Source organism: Hyperolius riggenbachi, chromosome 2 (genome assembly GCF_040937935.1).
Source record: "Hyperolius riggenbachi isolate aHypRig1 chromosome 2, aHypRig1.pri, whole genome shotgun sequence".
Taxonomy (NCBI): Eukaryota; Metazoa; Chordata; class Amphibia; order Anura; family Hyperoliidae; genus Hyperolius; species Hyperolius riggenbachi.
Genome location: NC_090647.1, coordinates 547,914,842 through 547,931,968, shown reverse-complemented (window position 1 = coordinate 547,931,968; position 17,127 = coordinate 547,914,842). Strand labels below are relative to the sequence as shown.

The 17,127-nt window shown below is 50.4% G+C and overlaps 35 pseudogenes; all 35 read right to left on the bottom strand.

Annotated features, from left to right (window-relative positions):
- Window positions 1-9,603: 9,603 nt before the first annotated feature.
- Window positions 9,604-9,722, bottom strand: LOC137549569 (5S ribosomal RNA; annotated as a pseudogene).
- An 80-nt stretch (window positions 9,723-9,802) lies between these two features.
- LOC137549568 (5S ribosomal RNA) lies at window positions 9,803-9,921 on the bottom strand (annotated as a pseudogene).
- Window positions 9,922-10,001: 80 nt separating this feature from the next.
- On the bottom strand, window positions 10,002-10,120 carry LOC137552699 (5S ribosomal RNA; annotated as a pseudogene).
- Window positions 10,121-10,200: 80 nt separating this feature from the next.
- On the bottom strand, window positions 10,201-10,311 carry LOC137554028 (5S ribosomal RNA; annotated as a pseudogene).
- An 81-nt stretch (window positions 10,312-10,392) lies between these two features.
- On the bottom strand, window positions 10,393-10,511 carry LOC137554061 (5S ribosomal RNA; annotated as a pseudogene).
- Window positions 10,512-10,592: 81 nt separating this feature from the next.
- Window positions 10,593-10,711, bottom strand: LOC137551291 (5S ribosomal RNA; annotated as a pseudogene).
- Window positions 10,712-10,793: 82 nt separating this feature from the next.
- LOC137550765 (5S ribosomal RNA) lies at window positions 10,794-10,912 on the bottom strand (annotated as a pseudogene).
- An 81-nt stretch (window positions 10,913-10,993) lies between these two features.
- On the bottom strand, window positions 10,994-11,112 carry LOC137547612 (5S ribosomal RNA; annotated as a pseudogene).
- An 81-nt stretch (window positions 11,113-11,193) lies between these two features.
- Window positions 11,194-11,312, bottom strand: LOC137554484 (5S ribosomal RNA; annotated as a pseudogene).
- An 81-nt stretch (window positions 11,313-11,393) lies between these two features.
- On the bottom strand, window positions 11,394-11,512 carry LOC137549567 (5S ribosomal RNA; annotated as a pseudogene).
- An 80-nt stretch (window positions 11,513-11,592) lies between these two features.
- On the bottom strand, window positions 11,593-11,711 carry LOC137552698 (5S ribosomal RNA; annotated as a pseudogene).
- Window positions 11,712-11,791: 80 nt separating this feature from the next.
- On the bottom strand, window positions 11,792-11,902 carry LOC137554027 (5S ribosomal RNA; annotated as a pseudogene).
- An 81-nt stretch (window positions 11,903-11,983) lies between these two features.
- On the bottom strand, window positions 11,984-12,102 carry LOC137554059 (5S ribosomal RNA; annotated as a pseudogene).
- Window positions 12,103-12,183: 81 nt separating this feature from the next.
- LOC137551290 (5S ribosomal RNA) lies at window positions 12,184-12,302 on the bottom strand (annotated as a pseudogene).
- An 82-nt stretch (window positions 12,303-12,384) lies between these two features.
- On the bottom strand, window positions 12,385-12,503 carry LOC137550763 (5S ribosomal RNA; annotated as a pseudogene).
- An 81-nt stretch (window positions 12,504-12,584) lies between these two features.
- Window positions 12,585-12,703, bottom strand: LOC137547611 (5S ribosomal RNA; annotated as a pseudogene).
- An 81-nt stretch (window positions 12,704-12,784) lies between these two features.
- LOC137559483 (5S ribosomal RNA) lies at window positions 12,785-12,903 on the bottom strand (annotated as a pseudogene).
- An 81-nt stretch (window positions 12,904-12,984) lies between these two features.
- Window positions 12,985-13,103, bottom strand: LOC137549373 (5S ribosomal RNA; annotated as a pseudogene).
- Window positions 13,104-13,184: 81 nt separating this feature from the next.
- LOC137557916 (5S ribosomal RNA) lies at window positions 13,185-13,303 on the bottom strand (annotated as a pseudogene).
- An 81-nt stretch (window positions 13,304-13,384) lies between these two features.
- On the bottom strand, window positions 13,385-13,503 carry LOC137551502 (5S ribosomal RNA; annotated as a pseudogene).
- Window positions 13,504-13,585: 82 nt separating this feature from the next.
- Window positions 13,586-13,704, bottom strand: LOC137550622 (5S ribosomal RNA; annotated as a pseudogene).
- Window positions 13,705-13,785: 81 nt separating this feature from the next.
- Window positions 13,786-13,904, bottom strand: LOC137553401 (5S ribosomal RNA; annotated as a pseudogene).
- An 82-nt stretch (window positions 13,905-13,986) lies between these two features.
- Window positions 13,987-14,105, bottom strand: LOC137548833 (5S ribosomal RNA; annotated as a pseudogene).
- Window positions 14,106-14,186: 81 nt separating this feature from the next.
- Window positions 14,187-14,305, bottom strand: LOC137552232 (5S ribosomal RNA; annotated as a pseudogene).
- Window positions 14,306-14,787: 482 nt separating this feature from the next.
- LOC137551840 (5S ribosomal RNA) lies at window positions 14,788-14,906 on the bottom strand (annotated as a pseudogene).
- Window positions 14,907-15,187: 281 nt separating this feature from the next.
- LOC137554624 (5S ribosomal RNA) lies at window positions 15,188-15,306 on the bottom strand (annotated as a pseudogene).
- An 82-nt stretch (window positions 15,307-15,388) lies between these two features.
- On the bottom strand, window positions 15,389-15,507 carry LOC137554411 (5S ribosomal RNA; annotated as a pseudogene).
- An 82-nt stretch (window positions 15,508-15,589) lies between these two features.
- On the bottom strand, window positions 15,590-15,708 carry LOC137552480 (5S ribosomal RNA; annotated as a pseudogene).
- An 81-nt stretch (window positions 15,709-15,789) lies between these two features.
- Window positions 15,790-15,908, bottom strand: LOC137552909 (5S ribosomal RNA; annotated as a pseudogene).
- Window positions 15,909-15,989: 81 nt separating this feature from the next.
- Window positions 15,990-16,108, bottom strand: LOC137547610 (5S ribosomal RNA; annotated as a pseudogene).
- An 81-nt stretch (window positions 16,109-16,189) lies between these two features.
- On the bottom strand, window positions 16,190-16,308 carry LOC137554483 (5S ribosomal RNA; annotated as a pseudogene).
- An 81-nt stretch (window positions 16,309-16,389) lies between these two features.
- On the bottom strand, window positions 16,390-16,508 carry LOC137552908 (5S ribosomal RNA; annotated as a pseudogene).
- An 81-nt stretch (window positions 16,509-16,589) lies between these two features.
- LOC137552780 (5S ribosomal RNA) lies at window positions 16,590-16,708 on the bottom strand (annotated as a pseudogene).
- Window positions 16,709-16,792: 84 nt separating this feature from the next.
- LOC137552623 (5S ribosomal RNA) lies at window positions 16,793-16,911 on the bottom strand (annotated as a pseudogene).
- Window positions 16,912-16,992: 81 nt separating this feature from the next.
- LOC137549651 (5S ribosomal RNA) lies at window positions 16,993-17,111 on the bottom strand (annotated as a pseudogene).
- Between the last annotated feature and the right edge of the window lie 16 nt (window positions 17,112-17,127).

Below are 17,127 nucleotides of genomic sequence, written 5' to 3'. Positions count from 1 at the left end.
TCAGCGGCAGTCTAGCTCATGTAAATCCTCAGTGTAAGTTGAGGAAGAATAGACTACTCACACTAACGACAACAACTTCCACACAAGCTGTTTATATCAGAAATATATAAACAAAAGGAGTGGTCATAAATTACTTTGGTTTCCTCGGTGTCCACACCGAGAAGAACAAGCTAGTCTTGACTCCCCTTGCTTTCACTCAGTTAGACCGGGGTACTGCTCATCTGTCCTCCGTAAAGCGGTATCCCCCTCATTCCCCACTTTACAGTTGTACGAATGCACAGACTGGACAAGCAGCGAAGAGGACCACATGACCCCCTAAGAGTGGAAAACAAAGACAACATGAACTCTTCTACTTGCCTTAGAGGCCCCAGAGTTCAGCAACAGGTTTTCTTTGCTCATTCTCTCTAACAGGCTGGTTCATTTTAATGATCCCCATTGTAAGATGAGGAAGAATGGGCTGCCTACACTAAGCAAATAATAGTAGTTCCAGCCAAACAAATAAACTGTATCAGAAATGCGTTAATAGAAGGAGAGATGGAGCATAAATGTCAGTCGGAAGCTAGCTATAATTTGTTATCCAACCAACAAAAACCAATCTACTTGTGATGATCGCTGCTGCAGCAGCTGTTGCTGGAAGTAGTAGTGCTGCAGCTCAGGCAGTTCTGATCTATTTCCATGCAAGCTGCATAGCTTTGTCTGTCTTTCCCTGCTGTCAGCTTGTGACTGATTATCATTCACCTGTGTGGGAATCTGCATGTCTGCTCCCATTGGATGACCTCAGTATAAAGATCTGCTTCCTGCAGGGTTTCCTTGGGTTTTCATAGCTTCAGTTTAAGCCCGTCTTGCTGTCGCTTCAGCCCCCGATCGTGTTTCTTGTTCTAAAGATACCTTGCTGGTTTTGCATCATATATTGGTTCATTGCCAATATATATGCATACCAGCACGTTTATTATTTTCCTTGTATTCGTGTTACGTTGATACATCAGTGTCGCTGATATATACGTACACGAACTGTTTATTTCCTGTGTTCAGTTAGTCAGTTTTCCAGCACGTTTTGGTAGTTTGCGCGTACCGTGAGCACCCGTGCTGAGCTAGTTATCCTGTTCCTGGTCCTGTTTGTGGATTGCGTTCATCTCTGCGAAGAGATAACGAATCCTTCTGAATCCTGTTCCCTGTATTACCCCAGTCCTAGTCAGCGTTCCTGCTTATGTCATATATCGGTTCATTGCCGATATATACATATGTTAGTCAGACGTTACAAATAGTTTCATTGATAGCTGTAATTGTAATACGCTAGGAAAACATACTTATTGTATATTTATCTGTGTTACGTTCATCTATCTTGATCCTGCTGTTTCCTGACTGTCCTGTCCTGTCTTTGTGAGGCACGCCATCGCCGCAGCGCATTGGCTGCCTCATTCCAGTCTGTCTGGTTTTGGACGCTTGCTGTCGCTAAGTAGCCGCTAGCTAGCAAGCGTTCATTCTGTCTACCTGTCCTGATCTCCTCAGTTCTGGTTTGTGCGCTCAGCGCTACTTTGCGCTGAGACGTTATAACGATAGCATTGTTTGTGGCTGTCAGATCTGCACCGGCTCTGTGCGCCACAATCTCCTATTGGAGTCAGTCCTCCCCTCCACTATACTAGGGATAGCCTGTTTCCTGGTGCTAGTGTGTGTACCTCCTCCACGCCAGCTCATGCGTTGCATGCTGACTGTGGAGAATACACCACCAAGCCTTACATTATGAAAACCCCATTACCAATCCCCATTGTGGGGGGGGGGATTCCCAGAAAGTATGACACAGTTAATTATGGTTCCTGTTCCTTTAAGAAATTTGAAGAGCTTAACCCTGAAACAGAAAATGAGTTTTTCTCTGAATGTGCCAGGTTCCTGGCCAATCCCGATCTCCAAGCGACTCCTGTTTCAACCTGGGCACTCCAGCTAGTTTATATTTTGTTTAAAGGGCAATTGCTTCAGTGGGCATGTGATGTTCTCAATCATTCCGATTTTGAATGAGAGACCGCTGGAATTTCTAGCGTTTGTGATCCATAACTGGTTGCGCATAGATCCATTGCCTTTTCCTCTAAATGAACTCCTGGCAGCAGGCCAATCAGCTGCTCCTTCAATTGTTTGCAAAAATGATCAGCAAGCAGAGAGTGTTCCTGATAATTTTCCTGCAGCTTTGAATAAATCACCAAAAACAGCAGGGAAAACAGCAGGGTCTAAGGCAAAACGCAAACGTTCTAAGAAATGTGTCCGATCTGCAGAGTCTTTATCCTTAGCGACTGAGACCTATAATGAGATTCTGCCATTAACAGATAATGAAATGCAATTGTCTTTCAGGGGAGTTAAATGGACTTATGAAACTATTAATGAACTTTCATCACTGGCTAGGGAAAATAAAGATTTTTGTTTAAAAGAATTATCTGAGTATGATTATGAGGAGATATTACAGAGTATTGAACAAATCAACTTATTTGTGAAGCAAGGAAAGTTTGCATACACTACAGTTCAACACTTGCTACAGGTATTAGAGATTCTTAAGAATAAGGAATCTGCCAATCACCTGCTAATTAACCCAATATATGTCCCTGCCACAATCATATCTGCAAACTGTGATCTGCCTGTTAAGTATGCTTGGAATCCTCCATTTGAGAAAGGAGAGATGGAAGCTCTGGTCAATGAATGGAAGAATGATTCAAGTTCATTTTGTCAATTTTACAGTGCAAAAAGTGAATTAGTATTGAATGCATGCATTAAGTCTGCCTATAACCTAATAAAAACTGGTGTGTGTGGGTATGACTTTGTGGCTCCATTGATCGATGTGTGGAAAATGATTTTGGATGATTTTTATGCGATTCAATCAGTTGATACAAGGGAAGACACACTGTCAATTGGAGACTGTCCCACTTCTCCAGTTACTGAGTCCCTGCCATGTCTTGTGAATGTTCCTGTAACTCCACCCTGTACCATGGATAACTCAGTGTTACTTCCCAGTAAAACAGAAGCCACTGATATTTTCTTAACTTTGCCCTGCACAAATTTCTCAGCAGAGAATCCAGAGGTCCTGCTGACTTCTGAGTCCAGCCTAGCCAGTACTCATGAGTCTTTGTTCAGTGAAACAGACACCAGAAAAATCTTGCCTGTCTCTGCAAACACTTCTGCAGAAATTACCTGTGTTAATAAAGTTCAACTCCTGTCTGATCCAGCAGATGCCAATAGATGCACTACATCAGTTTCCGAGTCCCAGCAATCCTGTCCAGAAATCTCAGAACCCCAGCATCTGAATTTTCCAATTTTACAATTGAATGGTGATTCAGATGCGCAAACATTGTGTCTTGATTTTCCTGTTTCTACACCTCGCTCTAGTTTCGTGAATAGCTCAGAGCATCTGCTCTGTGAACCTGAAATCGCAGAATTATTACCTTGTTCAGAAAATGTTCCAATAAATTTGCCCTGTACCATGAATTGTGCAGTAGATCTCTCCAATGAAACTCAGGTCACAGAATCATTATGCTGTCCAGCAGGTGCTTCCATGGTTTTGCCCTGCAATATGGACTGTTCAGTGATCCTGTCCAGTGAAGCTGTGGTCGCAGAGTCTTATGCTTCACCCAGTACTTTGGATATTTCAAACCCTCTAGCAGAGGAGTCTGAGGCACTGCTTACCTCAGTTGGTGTTGCAGTAATATTCACTTGTCTAGCAGCTGTTTTGGAATTACAGTCTGCTCTAATAAAACTTGGTGAGTTTCTGCCCAGCAAAGCAGAAGCCATTGAAATATTGTCCTCGTCAGCAATTGTGTTAGATACCTTGCCCTGTACACAGTCTGATTTAACCAATGTTGTTGAGTCCCTCTCCAGTGTTGTAACAGCCGAGGAACTCCAGCCCTGTCCTCTGAATGTTTCAGAAGTCTTGCCCTGTAACATGGATAATTCTGATTCTCTGGTCAAAATAATAGAAATCTCAGAATTTCAGTCCGGTCTGATGAGTGTTCCTGAAACCCAGCCCTGTATCCTGAAAGATTCTGGTTCTCTGGCCGCTGTGGCAGAGGTTCCAGAGTCCCCTTCCTGTCCAGGGAATTCCTCAGTTTTGCCTAGTCCAGTGGGGGCTGCTGCAATACTGACTTGTTCTGCAGCGCCTCATGAGCTCCAATCCAGTGTTTTAAATGAGTCTCTGTCCAGTCCAGAGGTAGTTGTGGAGTCCCTATCTGGTTCAGTGCATACATCAGAAGATTTGTCCTGTCTTGTTAGTGCCCCTGAATCTGATTTGTTACTGACTTTGCTGGAATCAGCGACATCTAAGTCTGATCCAGCATTCTCGTGTAAAAGTCCAGTAGTTGCGAAGTTTAGTCATGATGATTTTTTTTTGGCCAGTCCTGGTTTTGGTCCTGTCTTGGCTGACCCTGAGGCTCACAGTTCCTTGACATGCCCAGAGGTTTCTCTTGTGCCGGTGTGCCCAGATGTTCTTTGTGTGCCAGAATGCCCAAGTGTGTCTAAGGTGTTAGCGTGCTCTGATGCTTCCTTAGTGGGAACACGTTCTGATGTTGCCAGTCTGCCTGCATGCCCAGAGATGGTTCTGGTCCCTGAAAGCCCTGATATTGATGTTTGTCCTTGTGGCCCTGACTCGGGAATTGCCCTAGGTTCCATAGGGGTTCTTGATAGTTCTCCATGTGAGCCTAAGGGGCATTCTGACCTATGGGGATCTCTTTGGAGCTTCAAGGTGTTCTGGGAGGTCTCTGAGAAAACTTGTCCTGGTGCCTTGGACTGGTTCAACAGTGGGTTTTGTGTTGGTAAAGACAGTACCGGTGGGCATTGCAAAGGCTTTGGCGTTTCTGAACGGTTCCTGGAAGGCGGTGGGTATCGCTCAGGGAATTTCGGAGGGCTTTTTTCTGGAAATCATGGTTCTGATGGGTGTCACATTGGGGCTTGTAGTACTGATGGGCATGGTTCTGTAGGTTCTGGTTCTGATGGGTCCAGTCTTGTGGGGACTGATTCTGGAATTCGGTCTTGCCGGGCTGTCCCGGTCATCATGAATTATCAGTCGGACTGTTTTGTTGGGAATTTCAGTTTTGAAAAGCGTCTGGAATCCGCTTTTAAGGGCGGGGGTACTGTGATGATCGCTGCTGCAGCAGCTGTTGCTGGAAGTAGTAGTGCTGCAGCTCAGGCAGTTCTGATCTATTTCCATGCAAGCTGCATAGCTTTGTCTGTCTTTCCCTGCTGTCAGCTTGTGACTGATTATCATTCACCTGTGTGGGAATCTGCATGTCTGCTCCCATTGGATGACCTCAGTATAAAGATCTGCTTCCTGCAGGGTTTCCTTGGGTTTTCATAGCTTCAGTTTAAGCCCGTCTTGCTGTCGCTTCAGCCCCCGATCGTGTTTCTTGTTCTAAAGATACCTTGCTGGTTTTGCATCATATATTGGTTCATTGCCAATATATATGCATACCAGCACGTTTATTATTTTCCTTGTATTCGTGTTACGTTGATACATCAGTGTCGCTGATATATACGTACATGAACTGTTTATTTCCTGTGTTCAGTTAGTCAGTTTTCCAGCACGTTTTGGTAGTTTGCGCGTACCGTGAGCACCCGTGCTGAGCTAGTTATCCTGTTCCTGGTCCTGTTTGTGGATTGCGTTCATCTCTGCGAAGAGATAACGAATCCTTCTGAATCCTGTTCCCTGTATTACTCCAGTCCTAGTCAGCGTTCCTGCTTATGTCATATATCGGTTCATTGCCGATATATACATATGTTAGTCAGACGTTACAAATAGTTTCATTGATAGCTGTAATTGTAATACGCTAGGAAAACATACTTATTGTATATTTATCTGTGTTACGTTCATCTATCTTGATCCTGCTGTTTCCTGACTGTCCTGTCCTGTCTTTGTGAGGCACGCCATCGCCGCAGCGCATTGGCTGCCTCATTCCAGTCTGTCTGGTTTTGGACGCTTGCTGTCGCTAAGTAGCCGCTAGCTAGCAAGCGTTCATTCTGTCTACCTGTCCTGATCTCCTCAGTTCTGGTTTGTGCGCTCAGCGCTACTTTGCGCTGAGACGTTATAACGATAGCATTGTTTGTGGCTGTCAGATCTGCACCAGCTCTGTGCGCCACAATCTCCTATTGGAGTCAGTCCTCCCCTCCACTATACTAGGGATAGCCTGTTTCCTGGTGCTAGTGTGTGTACCTCCTCCACGCCAGCTCATGCGTTGCATGCTGACTGTGGAGAATACACCACCAAGCCTTACACTACTATAATTAACTAACCTAACCATGCAACCAACAAATATAACCTACTATATTAAGCTAAGGTAGCCATCCAAAGAAAAAAAATATACCATGATTAACTAACTGCACTTTTTGTTACCATAGCCGCCTTGCAAGACACCTTGCACACCTAACACAGTCCAGGAGCCCCCAGAGGTCTAACATCATCTGCTTCAAGAGACTCCAGAGCATCCTATTTATGCTTTTCTGACTATTGTGATGTCATCAGGGCCCATTTTGATGTCATCAGGGACACAACCAATCATCTTGCCACACTGGCTACTGTGACACTCTGGCATGTGGCTGATGCATGGCTGTACATTTGATGAGAAAGTCATGGTAAATAAACAACAGGGTGTAATGGGGGGAAGTAACAGAAATTAAAACATGACAGAAGCATAATTAGGTAATTAGAATGATGATGTGGCAATATTTTAGTGGACAGTTTTTGGGGTTTCTCCATATTCAGCACATCTTCACAGATGATGCTAGGGGGTGGAGCAATATGCTGAATGTAATGTAGGAAATGTGTTGGAAGGAATGGATCAGCAAACAGACAGGCAAGGTGCACTGTTTAAAAAGGAATTGTATGAGCCAATCAATTTCTAATTCCAAAAAGGTGTGAGTTTCTAAGCAGTTTGTACTCAGAAGAGTATTGTCGCCATGGCTGCAAAGAAGTGCAAATTGAGTTCCGGATCACTTTAACCACTCTGCGACCGCCTAACGCAGGATTGCAAGTGGCAGAGTGGCTTACTCATTCCTTGCTCATGCCAGGTGACATGATCTCCCCAGAAACGAGATTTTCAGGGAATGAGCGCTCGCTCGAGCACGCGTTCCCTGCTGTAAACAAAGCGGAGTTTTGTCATCAGCCTGCCAGTCACAATCGGAGCTGATAAGCTGACTTAAGGACATAAACAGCTAATAAATATGTGTACAGTGCTGCAATCTAGCGCATCGCTGTACAGAGGACAGCCCTGTCACTTAACTGTCCCTCCTAATGGCTGTAAAGATTGCAGCAGCAATCAGAGACCACCCAAAGAAAGCTCTATTAGTGGGAAGAAAAGGAGGTAACATTCATTTGGGTGCTAAGTTGCATGACTGAGCAATAAACCATTAAAGTTGTAAAGTGTGGAAATGTAAACAATGGCCTGGTCAATAGGGGGGGTATAAACGTGTTCCTCAGGTGCTTAAAGGACCATTATCGTGAACAATGTCAAATGTAAAATACATGTAAACACATACAAATAAGAAGTACATTTCTTCCAGAGTAAAATGAGCCCTTAATTACATTTCTCCTATGTTTCTGTCACTTACAGTGGGTAGAAGAAATCTGGCAGAACCAACAGGTTTTGGACTAGCCCATCTCCTAGTGGGGCGTTCTTAGGATTTTCTTTATTTTTAAAAGCACTTAGTGAATGGCAGTTGCTCCGTCTAACTGCGACAAAAGTGTGCAGCGAGCAGGGAGGCTGCCAGGATCTTTATATAAATTATTTTTAAGGAGGGTCTTTGAAAGTTATAAAGGCCATGCTGAGAATCCCCCATGAAGAGATGGACTAGACCAAAACCTATTGGTTCCGTCAGATTGTTACTACCTACTGTAAGTGACACCAAGATGGGAGAAAAGTAATTTAAGGCTCATTTTAATCGGGGTGAAACACTGCTTATTTGTATGTGTTTACATGTATTTTACATTTTTTAATTTTCCGCGATAGTGGTTCTTTAAGAACCACAAATAAATCATTTTTAAGATCCTTAAGTGAAAGTAAAAACTGCTTCCTGGAGGTCTTCTTTAGTTTTGTGGACTGAGTGATGTACCTCGGGACAGGAAGAAATAAAAAACACATTCAAATTGATGACTTGGGCCACAGAACTGATCATGCATTTTTTTTTTAAGTGAGGCCTGGAACCCACTGCAAAACGCTATCGCTAATCGCAAGCGCCAGCATTTTGTAGGAGCAGTTTGTCAGCGGTTTCATGAGCGTTTTAAGAAGTGATTTTACAAAGTGCATCAATTTGCCTGCGATTGTGTAGCGAATAGCGATTAGCGTTTTAAAGCCTGATTGTTCCTTTTAATTAATTTTAATTTTGTTACAGTGTGTGGTAACGTTAAAACGCTAGCAAAATCGCTCCATGCTGGTTTTGATGAGCGGTTACGCCAGGGTTTATATACTTTACACTGAAGCGCTAACGCTCCCAAAATGCTCCATGTCCTGCGTTTGCGATCTGAGGAATCGCAAGTGCTCCAGTGGAAGTTACCCCATCCATTTACATTAGCTGAGCATTTTGACTAAACGCTAGCGTTCTGTAACGCTCCAAAAATGCTCTCAAAATCGCACTTGTGGGTTCCAGCCCTGAGAGTCTTTTGGTTAATCCAGTTGGCAAAAATGAAACATTTGGCCAACAGGATTGTAAGCCCGCCCACCAGCGACAAGGTAGACTCTCTTCGGGCGGGGCCTACACTACACTATGCTGGCCTACTCTAATTGGTGCTAGTCACCCTGAAAGCTATTCTAGTGTTGGGGTGCATGTGTGATATGTAACACCTAATCTAATCCTACATCTCCTGCTCCTAAGTGGTGCTGCTCACCAATATGCCCTGTTCAAGTGTTTGGTGTGTGTGTGTGTGTGGGGAGGTCTAATCTTATCCTAATCTCATCTCTGTGGTTAGCACTATGCTACAGTCCATGGGATGAGGTGTTGGTCTGGGTATGTCATTCTAAAGTGAGTGTGTGTCTGTCACAGTGTGTATGTCTGGGACTGGGTATCAGTCAGTATGAGTCAGTTAAGGTAAGTTAGTCTGGGGTAAAAGCTGTCAGTGTATGTGTGATTTATAGGGTGGTCATATATTACTTTGGTTTCCTCTTAGGAAACCTCTGCGCATGTGTGTGACATCACTCATGACATCACACACATGCGCAGAGAGTGCCCGGCAATGGGAGCACGATCTAGGACGCGCTCCGCCGGGCCAGCGCAGACGTACTACTCCGGGTCATTGCGACCCGGAAGTAGTAAGAGCCACAGCGAAATGACAGGTTGGGCAGCCGAACAGTTCGGCTGCAGTTCAGCTAACACAGCTGAACTGTTCGCCCAACTCTAGTCAACCCCACCCAGCATGCGTACACACAATATGCCACTAATCGACAAACTGTGTTACCCACACAGGTTCACAGCCGGTCTCCCACACAGCTACTAACCAGGCCTGCAGCCACTTAGCTTCCACAATCTGACGAGAGCGGGCGCTTTTGGCTTAGTTTGGCCGCAGGCACAATCCAAGACGCCGTTCCTGCGCCTTGAAGGTGAGGCTTCCCACGTGCTCATAGCCATTGGACCGCCAACCCCAAAAAAAGCCTGCAGCACCTGGGGTTCACAGCCGGTCTCCCACACAGCTACTAACCAGGCCTGAAGCCACTTAGCTTCCACAATCTGACGAGAGCGGGCGCTTTTGGCTTAGTTTGGCCGCAGGCACAATCCAAGACGCCGTTCCTGCGCCTTGAAGGTGAGGCTTCCCACGTGCTCATAGCCATTGGACCGCAAACCCAAAAAAAGCCTGCAGCACCTGGGGTTCACAGCCGGTCTCCCACACAGCTACTAACCAGGCCTGAAGCCACTTAGCTTCCACAATCTGACGAGAGCGGGCGCTTTTGGCTTAGTTTGGCCGCAGGCACAATCCAAGACGCCGTTCCTGCGCCTTGAAGGTGAGGCTTCCCACGTGCTCATAGCCATTGGACCGCAAACCCAAAAAAAGCCTGCAGCACCTGGGATTCACAGCCAGTCTCCCACGCAGCTACTAACCAGGCCTGAAGCCGTTTAGCTTCCACAATCTGATGAGAGCGGGCGCTTTTGGCTTAGTTTGGCCGCAGGCACAATCCAAGGCGCCGTTCCTGCGCCTTGAAGGTGAGGCTTCCCACGTGCTCATAGCCATTGGACCGCAAACCTAAAAAAAGCCTGCAGCACCTGGGATTCACAGCCACTCTCCCACTAACCAGGCCTGCAGCCGCTTAGCTTCCGCGATCTGACGAGAGCGGGCGCTTTCGGCTTAGTGTGGCCGCAGGCGAAATCCAAGGCGCTGTTCTTGCGCCTTAAAGGTGAGGCTTCCCACGTGCTCATAGCCATTGGACCGCAAACCCCCAAAAAAGCCTGCAGCGCCTGGGGTTCACAGCCAATCTCCCACGCAGCTACTAACCACGCCTGAAGCCGTTTAGCTTCCGCGATCTGACGAGAGCAGGCGCTTTCGGCTTAGTGTGGCCACAGGCAAAATCCAAGGCGCCGTTCCTGCGCCTTGAAGGTGAGGCTTCCCACGTGCTCATAGCCATTGGACCGCAAACCCCAAAAAAAGCCTGCAGCACCTGGGGTTCACAGCCAGTCTCCCACACAGCTACTAACCAGGCCTGATGTCACTTAGCTTCCGCGATCTGACGAGAGCGGGCACTTTTGGCATAGTGTGGCCGCAGGCACAGTCGAAGGCGCCGTTCCTGCGCCTTGAAGGTGAGGCTTCCCACGTGCTCATAGCCATTGGACCGCAAACCCCCCAAAAAAGCCTGCAGCACCTGGGGTTCACAGCCACTCTCCCACGCAGCTACTAATCAGGCCTGAAGCCGCTTAGCTTCCGCGATCTGACGAGAGCGGGCGCTTTCGGCTTAGTGTGGCCGCAGGCGAAATCCAAGGCGCTGTTCTTGCGCCTTAAAGGTGAGGCTTCCCACGTGCTCATAGCCATTGGACCGCAAACCCAAAAAAAAGCCTGCAGCACCTGGGGTTCACAGCCGGTCTCCCACGCATCTACTAACCAGGCCTGAAGCCACTTAGCTTCCACGATCTGACGAGAGCGGGCACTTTCGGCTTAGTTTGGCCGCAGGCGAAATCCAAGTCGCCGTTGCTGCACCTTGAGGGTGAGGCTTCCCACGTGCTCATAGCCATTGAACCGCAAACCCAAAGAAATTCCTGCAGCACCTGGGGTTCACAGCCGGTCTCCCATGCAGCTACTAACCAGGCCTGAAGCCATTTAGCTTCCACAATCTGACAAGAGCGGGCAGTTTTGGCTTAGTGTGGCCGCAGGCACAATACAAGGCGCCGTTCCTGCACCTTGAAGGTAAGGCTTCCCACGTGCTCATAGCCATTGGACCGCAAACCCCAAAAAAAGCCTGCAGCACCTGGGGTTCACAGCCGGTCTCCCACACAGCTACTAACCAGGCCTGAAGCCACTTAGCTTCCACAATCTGACGAGAGCGGGCGCTTTTGGCTTAGTTTGGCCGCAGGCACAATCCAAGACGCCGTTCCTGCGCCTTGAAGGTGAGGCTTCCCACGTGCTCATAGCCATTGGACCGCAAACCCAAAAAAAGCCTGCAGCACCTGGGATTCACAGCCAGTCTCCCACGCAGCTACTAACCAGGCCTGAAGCCGTTTAGCTTCCACAATCTGATGAGAGCGGGCGCTTTTGGCTTAGTTTGGCCGCAGGCACAATCCAAGGCGCCGTTCCTGCGCCTTGAAGGTGAGGCTTCCCACGTGCTCATAGCCATTGGACCGCAAACCTAAAAAAAGCCTGCAGCACCTGGGATTCACAGCCACTCTCCCACTAACCAGGCCTGCAGCCGCTTAGCTTCCGCGATCTGACGAGAGCGGGCGCTTTCGGCTTAGTGTGGCCGCAGGCGAAATCCAAGGCGCTGTTCTTGCGCCTTAAAGGTGAGGCTTCCCACGTGCTCATAGCCATTGGACCGCAAACCCCCAAAAAAGCCTGCAGCGCCTGGGGTTCACAGCCAATCTCCCACGCAGCTACTAACCACGCCTGAAGCCGTTTAGCTTCCGCGATCTGACGAGAGCAGGCGCTTTCGGCTTAGTGTGGCCACAGGCAAAATCCAAGGCGCCGTTCCTGCGCCTTGAAGGTGAGGCTTCCCACGTGCTCATAGCCATTGGACCGCAAACCCCAAAAAAAGCCTGCAGCACCTGGGGTTCACAGCCAGTCTCCCACACAGCTACTAACCAGGCCTGATGTCACTTAGCTTCCGCGATCTGACGAGAGCGGGCACTTTTGGCATAGTGTGGCCGCAGGCACAGTCGAAGGCGCCGTTCCTGCGCCTTGAAGGTGAGGCTTCCCACGTGCTCATAGCCATTGGACCGCAAACCCCCCAAAAAAGCCTGCAGCACCTGGGGTTCACAGCCACTCTCCCACGCAGCTACTAATCAGGCCTGAAGCCGCTTAGCTTCCGCGATCTGACGAGAGCGGGCGCTTTCGGCTTAGTGTGGCCGCAGGCGAAATCCAAGGCGCTGTTTTTGCGCCTTAAAGGTGAGGCTTCCCACGTGCTCATAGCCATTGGACCGCAAACCCAAAAAAAAGCCTGCAGCACCTGGGGTTCACAGCCGGTCTCCCACGCATCTACTAACCAGGCCTGAAGCCACTTAGCTTCCACGATCTGACGAGAGCGGGCACTTTCGGCTTAGTTTGGCCGCAGGCGAAATCCAAGTCGCCGTTGCTGCACCTTGAGGGTGAGGCTTCCCACGTGCTCATAGCCATTGAACCGCAAACCCAAAGAAATTCCTGCAGCACCTGGGGTTCACAGCCGGTCTCCCAAGCAGCTACTAACCAGGCCTGAAGCCGCTTAGCTTCCGCGATCTGACGAGAGCGGGCGCTTTCGGCTTAGTGTGGCCGCAGGCGAAATCCAAGGCGCTGTTCCTGCGCCTTGAAGGTGAGGCTTCCCACGTGCTCATAGCCATTGGACCGCAAACCCAAAAAAAAGCCTGCAGCACCTGGGGTTCACAGCCAGTCTCCCACGCAGCTACTAACCAGGCCTGAAGCCGCTTAGCTTCCACGATCTGACGAGAGCGGGCGCTTTCGGCTTAGTTTGGCCACAGGCGAAATCCAAGGCGCCGTTCCAGCGCCTTGAAGGTGAGGCTTCCCACGTGCTCATAGCCATTGTGCTGCAAACCCAAAAAAAAGCCTGCAGCACCTGGGGTTCACAGCCGGTCTCCCACACAGCTACTAACCAGGCCTGAAGCCGCTTAGCTTCCACGATCTGACGAGAGCGGGCGCTTTCGGCTTAGTTTGGCCGCAGGCGAAATACAAGGCGCCGTTCCAGCGCCTTGAAGGTGAGGCTTCCCACGTGCTCATAGCCATTGTGCTGCAAACCCAAAAAAAAGCCTGCAGCACCTGGGGTTCACAGCTGGTCTCCCACGCAGCTACTAATCAGGCCTGATGCCACTTAGCTTCCGCGATCTGACGAGAGCGGGCACTTTTGGCTTAGTGTGGCTGCAGGAACAGTCCAAGGCGCCGTTCCTGCGCTTTGAAGGTGAGGCTTCCCACATGCTCATAGCCATTGGACCGCAAACCCCCCATAAAAGCCTGCAGCACCTGGGGTTCACAGCTACTCTCCCACGCAGCTACTAATCAGGCCTGAAGCCGCTTAGCTTCCGCGATCTGACGAGAGCGGGCGCTTTCGGCTTAGTGTGGCCGCAGGCGAAATCCAAGGCGCTGTTCCTGCGCCTTGAAGGTGAGGCTTCCCACGTGCTCATAGCCATTGGACCGCAAAACCAAAAAAAAGCCTGCAGCACCTGGGGTTCACAGCTGGTCTCCCACGCAGCTACTAACCAGGCCTGAAACCACTTGGCTTCCACGATCTGACGAAAGCGGGCGCTTTTGGCTTAGTGTGTCCGCAGGCAAAATCCAAGGCGCCGCTCCTGCGCCTTGAAGGTGAGGCTTCCCACCTGCTCATAGCCATTGGACCGCAAACTCCAAAAAAAAGCCTGCAGCACCCGGGGTTCACAGCCAGTCTCCCAAGCAGCTACTAACCAGGCCTGAAGCCGCTTAGCTTCCGCGATCTGACGAGAGCGGGCACTTTCGGCTTAGTTTGGCCGCAGGCGAAATCCAAGGCGCCGTTCCTGCGCCTTGAAGGTGAGGCTTCCCACGTGCTCATAGCCATTGGACCGCAAACCCAAAGAAATGCCTGCAGCACCTGGGGTTCACAGCCGGTCTCCCACGCAGCTACTAACCAGGCCTGAAGCCACTTAGCTTCCACGATCTGACGAGTGCGGGCGCTTTAGGCTTAGTGTGGCTGCAGACAAAATCCAAAGCGCCGTTCCTGCGCCTTGAAGGTGAGGCTTCCCACGTGCTCATAGCCATTGGACTGCAAACCCAAAGAAATGTCTGCAGCACCTGGGGTTCACAGCTGATTTCCTACGCAGCTACTAACCAGGCCTGAAGCCGCTTAGCTTCCACAATCTGACGAGCGCGGGCACTTTCGGCTTAGTGTGGCCACAGGCAAAATCCAAGTCACCATTCCTGCACCTTGAGGGTGAGGCTTCCCACGTGCTCATAGCCATTGGACCGCAAACCCAAAAAAAAGCCTGCAGCACCTGGGGTTCACAGCCGGTCTCCGGCGCAGCTATTAACCAGGCCTGAACCAGCTCAGCTTCCACGATCTGACGAGAGCAGGCCCTTTCGGCTTAGTGTGGCCGCAGGCAAAATCCTAAGCACCGTTCCTGCGCCTTGAAGGTGAGGCTTCCCACGTGCTCATAGCCATTGGACCGCAAACCCCCCAAAAAAGCCTGCAGCACCTGGAGTTCACAGCCAGTCTCCCACGCAGCTACTAACCAGGCCTGAAGCCATTTAGCTTCCGCGATCTGACGAGAGCGGGCGCTTTCGGCTTAGTGTGGCCACAGCCAAAATCCAAGGCGCCGTTCCTGCGCCTTGAAGGTGAGGCTTCCCACGTGCTCATAGCCATTGGACCGCAAACCCAAAAAAAAGCCTGCAGCACCTGGGGTTCACAGCCAGTCTCCCACAAAGCTACTAACCAGGCCTGATGCCACTTAGCTTCCACAATCTGACGAGCGCGGGCACTTTCGGCTTAGTGTGGCCACAGGCAAAATCCAAGTCGCCATTCCTGCACCTTGAGGGTGTGGCTTCCCACGTGCTCATAGCCATTGGACCGCAAACCCAAAAAAAAGCCTGCAGCACCTGGGGTTCACAGCCGGTTTCCGACGCAGCTATTAACCAGGCCTGAAGCCGCTTAGCTTCCACAATCTGACGAGAGCGGGCGCTGTCGGCTTAGTGTGGCCGCAGGGGAAATCCAAGGCGCCGTTCCTGCGCCTTGAAGGTGAGGCTTCCCACGTGCTCATAGCCATTGGACCGCAAACCCCCCAAAAAAGCCTGCAGCACCTGGGGTTCACAGCCAGTCTCACACACAGCTACTAACCAGGCCTGAAGCCGCTTAGCTTCCACAATCTGACGAGAGCGGGCGCTGTCGGCTTAGTGTGGCCGCAGGGGAAATCCAAGGCGCCGTTCCTGCGCCTTGAAGGTGAGGCTTCCCACGTGCTCATAGCCATTGGACCGCAAACCCCCCCAAAAAGTCTGCAGCACCTGGGGTTCACAGCCAGTCTCCCACACAGCTACTAACCAGGCCTGAAGCCGCTTAGCTTCCACAATCTGACGAGAGCGGGCGCTTTCGGCTTAGTGTGGCCGCAGGCAAAATCCAAGTCGCCGTTCCTGCGCCTTGAGGGTGAGGCTTCCCACGTGCTCATAGCCATTGGACCGCAAACCCCAAAAAAAGCCTGCAGCACCTGGGGTTCACATCCAGTCTCCCACACAGCTACTAACCAGGCCTGATGTCACTTAGCTTCCGCGATCTGACGAGAGCGGGCGCTTTCGGCTTAGTGTGGCCGCAGGCGAAATCCAAGGCGCTGTTCTTGCGCCTTAAAGGTGAGGCTTCCCACGTGCTCATAGCCATTGGACCGCAAACCCAAAAAAAAGCCTGCAGCACCTGGGGTTCACAGCCGGTCTCCCACGCATCTACTAACCAGGCCTGAAGCCACTTAGCTTCCACGATCTGACGAGAGCGGGCACTTTCGGCTTAGTTTGGCCGCAGGCGAAATCCAAGTCGCCGTTGCTGCACCTTGAGGGTGAGGCTTCCCACGTGCTCATAGCCATTGAACCGCAAACCCAAAGAAATTCCTGCAGCACCTGGGGTTCACAGCCGGTCTCCCATGCAGCTACTAACCAGGCCTGAAGCCATTTAGCTTCCACAATCTGACAAGAGCGGGCAGTTTTGGCTTAGTGTGGCCGCAGGCACAATACAAGGCGCCGTTCCTGCACCTTGAAGGTAAGGCTTCCCACGTGCTCATAGCCATTGGATCGCAAACCCCAAAAAAAGCCTGCAGCACCTGGGGTTCACCACCGGTCTCCCACGCAGCTACTAACCAGGCCAGAAGCCACTTAGTTTCCGCGATCTGACGAGAGCGGGCGCTTTCGGCTTAGTTTGGCCGCAGGCAAAATCCAAGGCGCCGTTCCTGCGCCTTGAAGGTGAGGCTTCCCACATGCTCATAGCCATTGGACCGCAAACCCAAAAAAAAGCCTGCAGCACCTGGGGTTCACAGCCGGTCTCCCACGCAGCTACTAACCAGGCCTGATGCCACTTAGCTTCCGCAATCTGACGAGAGCAGGCACTTTTGGCTTAGTGTGGCCGCAGGCAAAATCCAAGGCGCCGTTCCTGCGCCTTGAAGGTGAGGCTTCCCACGTGCTCATAGCCATTGGACCGCAAAACCCCCCAAAAAAAGCCTGCAGCACCTGGGGTTCACAGCCACTCTCCCACGCAGCTACTAATCAGGCCTGAAGTCGCTTAGCTTCCGCGATCTGACGAGAGCGGGCGCTTTCGGCTTAGTGTGGCCGCAGGCGAAATCCAAGGCGCTGTTCCTGCGCCTTGAAGGTGAGGCTTCCCACGTGCTCATAGCCATTGGACCGCAAACCCAAAAAAAAGCCTGCAGCACCTGGGGTTCACAGCCAGTCTCCCACGCAGCTACTAACCAGGCCTGAAGCCGCTTATCTTCCACGATCTGACGAGAGCGGGCGCTTTCGGCTTAGTGTGGCCGCAGGCGAAATCCAAGGCGCTG